Consider the following 10,719-nt stretch of genomic DNA (forward strand, 5'->3'; position numbering starts at 1 on the left):
ACGACCAAACCTGGGCCGCCCCAGTGAAAACGCTGAGTCCCAACCACTGGGCCACCAGGGAAGTCCCAAACAGAAAGTTTCTGATGACTGAGGCTAGGATCTGCCACAATTCATTGGACACTTGCCATTTTTTCAGTTGACCAATATTTATTGAGCTCCTGCTGTGTGCCAGAATCGTCCCAGATATTGGGGTGCAGTAGGGGCAAAGACTCTATTTTCAATTGCAGGCGGAGGTGGAAGGGAGGGAGCAGGGAATGAGTCATCAAATGAGGAAGTGAGGTAGTTTCAGTGAGGAGACTTAGAGGAAATAAACAGGGCACCTAATGGTAGTGCCTCATGAGCAAGAACTTTGGCCCAGATAGCCAGGAAGGGCTTCTCTGAGGAGGTTGTATTACAGCCAATATCTAGAGAAAGAAAAAGAGCTGGTCATCATGGGAAGAACTTGGAAAGGAAGGTGATCTTCTGGGCAGAGGATACAGGCTGTGCAAAGACCCTGGGGCAGGACCGCATATACTGTTGCGTGAACAGCAAAGACAGACAGAGTAGGTGAGGGGGATAGAGGGAGGAGGTCCGGGAGAGAGGGGACAGGCAGGTCGTGCAGGGCTTTGTGGGCTGCAGGAGGACTTAGGTTTTTGCTCTCAGGGAGTTGTGAGCCCTGGAGGGCTATGGGCAAAAGAGGGGCGGAGTCTGACTCAGGTGCTCACACGCGCCCTCTGATGGCTGCTGCAGGGAGGGCAGACTGGGGAGCGAGGCAGAAGCTCTGAGTCCAGGCCAGTGAGGCTGGAGGCTAGACCCCGGTGGAGGCAGAAGAGGGAGGAGAAGTGGACGCATTCAGAACGTGAGCTTTTATTTCGTCCCTGAAATGTGAGTCACAAGTCACAGCCCTTTTCTGGGCCGCATCTTTCTCACCTGTGCCATGGACCCGGGAAGCTTCGGTCTGGAACTCTGGTAGGTATATCACTGCATCAACCCAATGTATTTAAAAATGATCATTTTGAAAGCCCTGAGCTGAGGGCTTCACGTAGTGCATGGCATCCCAAGTGGCTCAGTGGTATAGAATCTGCCTGCCAATGCAGGAGACATGAGTTTGATCTCTGGGTCGGGAAGATCCCCTAGAGGAGGAAATGGCAACCTGCTCCAGTATTCTTACCTGGAAAATTCCATGGACAGAGGAACCTGGCAGGCTAGGTCCATGGGGTGGCAAAGAATTGGACACGACTGAGTGACCGAGCTTGCATGCCTGCACTCACTTCATTCTCTCAATGGCCATGGGAGCTAGAAACAGTGTTCCCAGTTTACAGATGAGAAAACTGAGGTCAGGAGGGGTGGTGTCATTTATCTAAGGTCATACAGCTCACAAGCAGTCTTTTGGGGCAGGATAAGGAGCCAGGTGTCTCTCTACTGGATTTTAGCCGTGAATTTATGGCCTTGATTTTAAAAATTCTTTGAAATATTCCTGTTCATTACTTGCTAATTTCTGGCTTCTCCACTACAGCCTGCCCACCCTGAGGGAGCTTGAGGCTGATCTGTCTTGCTCACTGCAGCATTTTCAGAACCCACCACAGACCGTGGCACACAATAACTATTCAGTAAAGTGAATCCTTTTGACAGACAGTTAGTGAGCACGTACTGTGGGCAGACCCTGCTGAGCGCTGTGGTCACAGGCCTGGTCCCTGCCCCCATGGAGCTTACTGGGCAGTAAGTGGAGAGGATGTGGATTCTTCCATCCATTTAGCCAACCAACATTTACTGAGCTCCTACAATGTGCAGGCCCTTTGATGTAGGGATGACTGAGTGGTCACCCCCTTAGGTGACCTGAGACACCTCTGTTCTGTCCTTCCAGGGGTCATGGAGCAGTTTCAGAGACAGAGTTACAGGGTGGTCAGGACTGTGATAAAGTGTAGGGGGCTCAAAGGGGATTCTTGACCAGCCTGGGGGGAATTAAGAGGACCTTCTGGAAGGAGGAAGTCAGCTGACACCAGAGGCTTATGTCAGAATGAACCATTGGTGGGCAAAAGTGTCCCTGGGGGTGGGCACAGCACTGGCAAAGGCCTGGAGGGGAGACCCTGTAGGGAAGGTCAACTTCACAGGAGGCCACAATTCCTGCTGCCCCAGCGCCCCCTGGTGGCCACCTCCAGCTCAGAGACCAGCTTACCTCACACGACTCCAGGGGCCTGAGGGTGCTTCCTCTAGACCAAACAGCCTTGAAGGGAAAACAGAGGAGGGGCTTCCCTGGTGGTCCAGTAGCTAAGAATCCACCTTGCAATGCAAGAGACACTGGTTTGATCCCTGGTCCGGGAAGATTCCATATGCTGTAGAGCCACAACTACTCCCAGCCACAACTACTGAGCCCAAGTGCTCTAGAGCCTGTGCTTGGAAACAAGGGAAGTCACTGCAATCAGAAACCTGAGCGCTGCAACTGGAGAGTAGGCCCTGCTAGCCATAACTAGAAAAAGCTCTTTTGCAGGAGCAAAGACCCAGTACAGCCCCCTTCTCCCGCAAAAAAAAAAGGGGGGTGGGAGTTTTTTTAATTTTTTCATATAATCAGTATATTGCAAAGTCATCACCAATTCCAAAATGTTCTCATCACTCCTTAAAGAAGCCACATCCCCAATAGCAGTCACTTGGCAGCCGCCTCCTCAGACCCTGGCAACCATGAATCTGCTTTCTGTCTCTGGACGTTTCATATCGATGGTATCACACAGTATGTGGTCTTTGGCGTCTGACTTCTTTCACTCAGCAGAGCACAAACATGCATTCTTAGGCCACCCCTATTATCAGGAGCATGGGCTAGCACTGTTTGTAAGTTCTTATTCTTTTTCATGGCTGCGTAGTATTCTTCCCCCCAAATCCCCTTCATAACCTGTATGAGAAACACTCTTGGAAGCTGGATAGCTAGAGCAGTGGGGTGCCTTGGGGTTGATCAGGCAATCCATTGCAGGGTGGGACAAAAATATGAGAAATCACACTTTTACTTTTTATTGTCTGGTTGCACCATCGCCACCCAGTGATGGCCATGGAGTGTCCAGGCTCTCGCCTCAGGTGAGGTAATGAACAAACACATGCCTGGGCAGAGTTGTCCACCAGGGTGCTGGTGTGGAGGTCTGCAGATGGCCCGTGATGAGGCAACCAGTGTCTTGTTTCTTCTAGAAGCATCTGCTTCCTGCTCAGGTCTGGCTCTGTCCTGGGCCTTTGCCAGAGGTCTTGATGCTGGTTGCCCTGACCCACAACCAGGCCAGACAGGCACTCGCTCCGGAAAATGAAAGTCTAGTGGAGTCAGAAGGAGGAAGTTTCTGGAGGCTGTGTAGCCATCCCCTGCCCCACTCTTCTGCCCATGCAAATAGAGGGCCTTCTAGAAAGCGGGCTCCACCCTGAGAGGGGCCAGGGTGGGGTCTTTCCTGAAGTGCTTGCTCTGGAATCAGCCTGCCTTCCTCCCAAGGCTGCAGAAACCGCCCTGGTTTAGGTCATTAGTACTGAGTTGTGAAGTCCAGGGATCACTTCTCTGTCCTCCTCCCCTTGTCTGAAGTGTCTACGTGCCTGTTGGCCTCCAAAACCTCCGTCTTCACATGGCTTCAGTGCCCATATTCTCTCACCCCCTTCACGCCCCACGCCATCCCTCCCCACTCTCCTGGACTCCCTGGGGTCTCTCCCCTCCTCAGTGGCCTCAACTGTACACTCAGCCCTGTCTCCAGCTTGGACCTTCCTTGAGCTCCAGGTTCCAGATGCCTCGACGTCTCCAGGCGCTGGGGATTCATGGGGGGCATCTAACACTCAGCATGGCCACTCTGTGTCTGACCAGCCTCCCTAACCTGTTCCCCCTACGTCTCTTCTTTGTGGATGGAAGCTCTGTCCTGGGAGTTGCTCAGCTAGAAGATGGCAGGCACCCTCGACTAACCTGTCAGTCAAGGTTTCTGCTTCTGCTTTCAAAAAACTGTCCAGAGCCCACCCACTTCTCTCCCCCTTCTGCTCCCACTTGGACCAGCGCCGTCACCTGCATCCTGGTCCCTAGACTCCCAGGCTCACTGCCAGTCTGCCCTCCCTGCAGCATCCACAAGAAGGCAGGCCCTGCCCCTCCTCTGCCCTTAGCCCTCCAGGGTCTCACCTCCCTGGGGGTAAACCTCCAAGTCCTACCTGAACGGCCTGTGCATTTCCTCCGTGCCCTCCGCTCCTCCCTGTCTCCCCCTCGCCCACTTGACTCCAGCCATACAGACCTCCTTGTTAGTTCCTCTAACACACTAGGCACAGTCCTGCCCCAGGGCCTTTGCATATGCTCTGCTCACTGCCCAGTGTCCTCCCTTCACACTCTGCCACAGCTCCTTCTCTCGCCTTCTCCAGATCTTTGCTCAAATGTCACTCTCTCAATAGAGGCTTCTATGAGGTCCCCCCATTTAAAATTCATCTTCAATGGCACCCACCAACCCCCCTGACTATGCCTTCTTTTTCCATAACTCTTAGGACTTTGGGACAAATAGAAGTTACCTAGTCATCACACACATTGTTATTGGTCTTCTTTCGGAGGGCACAACGTTTGTCTGACTTCACTGTACCTGGTACACAGTAGGCTGTCAATAAGTGAACAAACATACCTTGTTGTATCCTGTTTCACTTTATGGCCCTCCACAAATATTGCATTTTTTTTTAAACAAATTGAAGGTCTGTGGCAACTCTGCGACAAGCAAGTCGATCAGCACCATTTTCCCAACAGCCTCTGCTCCCTTTGTGTCTCGGTGCCACGTTTTGGTAATTCACACAGAATTTCAGACTTTTTCATCATGATTGTATTTGTCACAATGAGCTGCGATCAGTGCTCTTTGACTATTGTAATTTTGGGGATGCCATATAAGACTGTGAACTTAATAAATATATATGTGTTTTAAAAAATTTTTTTTGATGTGGATCACTTTTAAAGTCTTTATTGAATTTATTACAATATCACTTCTGTCTTATGTTTTATTTTTTAGACTGCCTGACCAGGGATCAAACCTACAGTCCCTGCATTGGAAGGCAAAGTCTTAATCATTTGACTGCCAGGGAAGTCCCCACTGTGCGTGTGTGTGTGTGTGTTCTGATTGCCGCACCCGCTAGCTCATTCCCCCTCTCTTCCCCTCTCCTTGGGCCCCCTTATCCCCTGAGACACAAGAATATTGAAATTAGGTCAGTGAACAACCCCACAATGGCCTCTACATGTTCTGTGGAAAGGAAGAATCACACATCTCTGTAAATCAGAAGCTAGAGATGAAGCTTCATAAGGAAGGCATGCCAAAAGCAGAGAGCGGCCGATCGCTGGGCCTCTTGCTACAAATAATTAGCCAAGTTGTGAATGCAAAGAAAGGAAAAGGCTTTGAAGGAAATCAAGTGCTACTCCATTGAATGCACGAATGATAACAGAGTGAAATAGCCTCACTGCTGATAGGGAGAAAGTTTCTGTGGTCGGGATAGGAGATCAAACCAGCCACAGCATTCCTTCCTGTAAGCCAAAGCCTCATCTAGACCCCGGCCCTAGCCCTCTTCAGTTCTGTGACGGCAGAGAGAGGTGAGGAGACTACAGGAGAAAAGTGTGAGGCCCGCAGAAGGGGGTTCATGAGGTTGAAGGAAAGAGGCCGTCTTCATAGCAGAACAGCGCAAGGGGAAGGAGTCAGCGCTGGTGTAGTAGCTGCTGCAAGTCCTCCAGAAAATCTGGCTCAGGTCATTCAGGAAGGCAGCTACGCTAAACGAGAGAACTGGTGCACACTTTTATTTTTATTTATTTATGTTTATTTTGGGCTGTGCTGGGTCTTCATTGTGGCGGGCAGGGATGACTCTTCGTTGCAGCACACAGGCTTCTCGTGGCGGTGGCTTCTCTTGTTGCAGAGCGCGGGTTCTAGGGCACCTGGGCTTCAGTAATTGCAGCCGGTGGGCTCCGTAGTTGCAGATCCCGGGCTCTGGAGCACAAGCTCAATAGTTGTGGCACACGGGCTTAGCTGCTTCTGAGGCATCTGTGGGATCTTCCCAGACCAGGGATAGAACTTGTGTCTCCATTGGCAGGCCGATTCTTCACCACTGGACCACCAGGGAAGTCCTGCACATTTAACAGAATACAGTCTTAGTGTAAATTTAACTTATATACACTGGGAACTGGAGAAGGGAATGGCAGCCCACTCCAGTATTCTTGGCTGGGAAATCCCGTGGACAGAGCAGCCTGGTCCACGGGGTTGCAGAGTCGGACACTAAACGACTGAGCGTGCACACACACACATGCACTGGGAAACCTCAAAATTTGTGTGACTTGATTTATTACGATATTCACTTTATTGCCACAGTCTGGACCCAAACTTACAGTGCCTCTGAGGTCTGCCTGAATTTGCATTACTGCTTAAGTCTGTTTTTGTCTTTAAAACAATCTCTTTTTCTGGTTTACAGCAAGGTGATTCAGTTATACATATGTATATATTTTCATATTATTTTCTGTTATGGTTTAATACAGAATACTGCTGTCTATGGGGTCGCACAGAGTCGGACACAACTGAAGCGACTTAGCAGCAGCAGTATCCCATTGTATACAGGTACTGCTGCTTCTTCATCCATTTATCTGTTGATGGCTACTCAGATTGCTTCTGTGTCATGGCTATTGTAAATAGTGTTGCTATGAACATACAGGTACATGTATCTTTTCAAATTAGAGCTTTCTTCATATATATGCCCACTAGTGCAGTTGCTTCCCTGGTGGCTCAGAGGTTAAAGCGTCTGCCCGCAATGCGGGAGACATGGGTTCGATCCCTGGGTCAGGAAGATTCCCTGGAGAAGGAAATGGCAACCCACTCCAGTATTCTTGCCTGGAGAATCCCGTGGATGGAGGAGCCTGGTGGGCTACAGTCCACGGGGTCGCAAAGAGTCGGACACGACTGAGGGACTTCACTTAGGGGAGTTGCAGGTTGTTCTATTTTTATTTTTTTTAAGGAACCTCCATACTGTTCTCCATAGTGGCTGCACCAATTGTACATCCCCACCAAAGGTATAAGAGGGTTCTCTTTTCTCCACATCCTCTCCAGCATTTGGAGAGCATTTTTAACGATGGCCATTCTGACCAGTGTGAGGTGGTACCTAATTTTAGTTTTTGATCTTCATTTCTCTTATGATCAATGATATTGACCATCTTTTAGGTGCCTATTTTCCATCTGTATGTCTTCCTTGGAGACATGTCTATTTAGGTCTTCTGCCCATTTTTAGATTGGGTTGTTTGTTTTTGTTATTGAGTTGTATAACTGTATGTTTTGGAAATGAAGCCCTTGTCAGTTGCATCATTTGCAAATATTTTCTGGTAGTCTTAGGTTGTCTTCTTTTCCTTTTGTTTATGGTTTCCCTTGCTGTGCAAAACAGACTCTTGATACTATGTTCCCTTCTTGCCTGCCAGTGAGTGAACAGTGTGTATTGAACACTGTTCAATACACAATACAATGTATTTACAGTGTGTATTGGCACCGACTGTATGCCAGGGACTGTTTCAGACACACTGTTGATTAAAGCAGACCCTGTTTCTGCTCACACATCTGTGGGGGAGATAGATATTAGAGTAAGTGGTTACAACCAAGATGGTCCTGGGTGTGGTGGGACATGGTGGAAGGGGAAACAGGGATAAGAGTGGCTGTGGGAGGCTTCCTGGAGGGGCTCATTCCAGGGAGAAAGGGTGTTCTAGGTAAGGGGCAGAGCCCAGCATAAGGCCCTGTGGTGGGAAGGAGCCTGGGGCTTGGGAAGGGGAGGGCAGAGCCAGTGTGGTCCAACCTGGTACAGAACTGTGTCCAGCCGTGCGGCGGGGAGGGGGCGGGGCAGAGGGGAGAACAGGATGGTTCCTTTATTTGTGGGGATCCAGAGTCACTGACTCAAGGGACATGAGTTTGAGCAAACTCCAGGAGGTAGGGAAAGACAGGGAACCCTGGCACGCTGCAGTCCATGGGGTTGCAGAGTCGGACAGGACTTAGTGACTAACAAGATGCTGCGATGAGCATTCACTTACACTAGGGGGCACCCTTGAACAACAGCTCCTGCCTCTCCTTCCCGGTGGCCAGGAAAGGGCTTCTTCCTAAAAGAAACCAGGCAGGGAGGGAGTCAGAACCGCCAGAGAGTGCCAGCTTCCAGGCCATGCCAAAGGCCACTCTCCCTGTTAACAATCTCTGTAAATAAGATCAGCAGCTGTATAAACATGCCCATTCACTGGATGTTTGGAAATCGTTCAGTCTAATGCTGTTGGAGACCAGAGGCCAGAGAGGGCAGACACCTGCCTTAGGTCACACAGCAAGACCTACCCTGCCTTGCTACACAGTGTCTCCTCCCAACCCCAAATGCCCCTGGGTGGGGATCTTTTATTTTTAACCTGGTCAGTGGACACACCGCCTTTTTATAGCCCTGGAAGGAGCCCAGGGTTTCCAATTTCCAAAGGAAGTTTTTTTTAAAAAATGGTCCTCTTCCTGAGAAAAGGAACGGCCTGACCTCTCAGAGGGCCCTAGCCCCATCTCTTATTTTTACCCGAGGCTCCCTGGGGTTCCCCCTGACCCCTCAGCGGGTGCTGCACACATTCGCATCCCTGGTGTTTCTTAGAGGCCCCTTCTGTCAGTCTGGGCCATCACGCCCTCTCAAAGCCTCCCGGGGATTCGCAGGCTTTGCTTACCTGTCTACCCTCCTCAGCATTGCTGCTGGCCATCTGCCTTCTTACTTAATTTCTATTCCTTGAGTCTTTTAATATTTTTCTTTGAACAGATTTAAAAACCAACTTTTTTTTTCTTCCTGGAATTAGATAGGGCTGATGGTGGCATCCTTAAGGTTATACTAAAGCCACTAACTGTACATTTAAAGTGGTAAAACTTGGGACTTCCCTCTTGGTCCAGTGGTTAAGCCTCCACATTTCCAATGCAGGGGAGGCGGGATTGATACTTGGTGGGGAAACTAAGATCCCACATGCCTCGTGGTGCAGTCAAAAATAAATTAAAAATATATATATGTATTTTTTTAAATGCAAAAAAACCCAAAACACCCCAAACCCTTAAAAGAGTCATCTTAAGATTTTAAATAAATAAATAAAATGGTAAGGTTTTATCTCAGAAAAAGATTGTAAAAAAATATGAACTCGTCTTTATTTTGAACTTTTCAAGTATTAACATCTATGAATTCACATATTGGAAATAGAGGGCCTAGCCATACTTTGTTCCCCAAAACACATTCAAATAAATGTATAATTACTTAAGTTTTTTTACAGGTCACCTGTGATTGTTATGTATAAATGAGTGTGCAGGCAGTAGGCACCTATGACAGCTTCGCTTAGCACTTTCCTGTGTGCCAGGGTTTCTTGGATAAACTCATTTAATTCTTCATGCCCACTCCAGTATTGTTGCCTGGAAAATTCCATGGACAGAAGAGACTGGTGGGCTACAATCCCTGGTGTTGCAAAGAGTTGGACACAACTGGGTGATTGAACCCACTGCACTGCAATGCTGGTAGGCAGCTGCTACCACCAACCCCATTTCACAGATGAGGAAACTGAGGTTCAGGGAGAGGAAGTGCCATTCCCAAGGTAACATGGCCTGTGTCCTAAGGCACCATACCACACTGCCCAGTGAACATGTTCATTCTGAGTGAGGAAGCTGGACTATATAGGATTGATTGCAAGGTGGTAACCGCAGGGCAGAATCTAGAACCCCACCCCACCAGCCCATCTGTTTCAGTCAATATTTTTTTATGTGGTCACTTTTTAAAGTCTTTATTTAATTTGTTACAATATTGTTTCTGCTTTATGTTTTGTGTTTTTGACCTCAAGGCATATGAGATCTTAGCTCCCTGACCAGGGATTGAACCCACATCCCCTGCATTAGAAGCAGGGTCTTCACCACTGGACCACCAGGCAAGCTTCTGTGTTTCATTCCATTTTATTAAACTTTCTAAAGAACCAGCTTTGCTTTCATTGGTTTTTACTCCATCATTTGCCCATTTCTATTTTGTTGATTTCCACTCTTTATTTTTTGGATTTAGTTGGCACTGAATTGTCTAGCTTTGTAAGGTGAGATTTTAGATCAGGCATTGGCATGCTTCTATCTATAAAGGGCTAAACATTATATTAATATTAATTATTAATTTATTAAGTACATATTTTAGGCTTTGGGGGCCAGATGCGTCTCTAGCATAACTTCTCAGTTCTGCCACTGCAGCGTGAGCGTGGCCACAGGGAAGGTGTGAGCACAGGAATGTGGCTGTGCCAGTAACACTTAATTTGTGAAAATGAGGCTGGATTTGGCCCATGGGCCACAGTTTGCAGATTCTGCTTTTCTTGTCTTCTAGCGCAAGCACTTAAAGCTCCACGTCGCCCTCTAAGCACTGCTTGAGCTGCACTGCACACATTAGCGTACCTTGTGCTGTATGAGGAGTCTAGCAGGCTATGGGGTCCCAAGAGAGTCAGACACGACTGAGCAAGTCAACAACAGCAGCAAAATGCTCAAAGAATTCTCTAGTTTTCTTGGTGATTTCTTCTTTGACTGAAGCTGGGTCACAGCTGCCGACCCACCAGCTCACCCACATGCCTTCCCCGGGGCTAAAAGCCTTTTATCAGTCAACACGTAGTGACTGAACTCCCACTACCTGCCAGACATTTTCCTAGTACTGACTAAACAGTGGTGAACAAGGCCGCTCCAGTGGAGCTCCCATTAGGCCCTGGAGTCACTCTGAGTCAGCAACTCTGCTCCATTTGTCCCCGGCCCA

Source organism: Bos javanicus, chromosome 7 (genome assembly GCF_032452875.1).
Source record: "Bos javanicus breed banteng chromosome 7, ARS-OSU_banteng_1.0, whole genome shotgun sequence".
Lineage (NCBI taxonomy): Eukaryota > Metazoa > Chordata > Mammalia > Artiodactyla > Bovidae > Bos > Bos javanicus.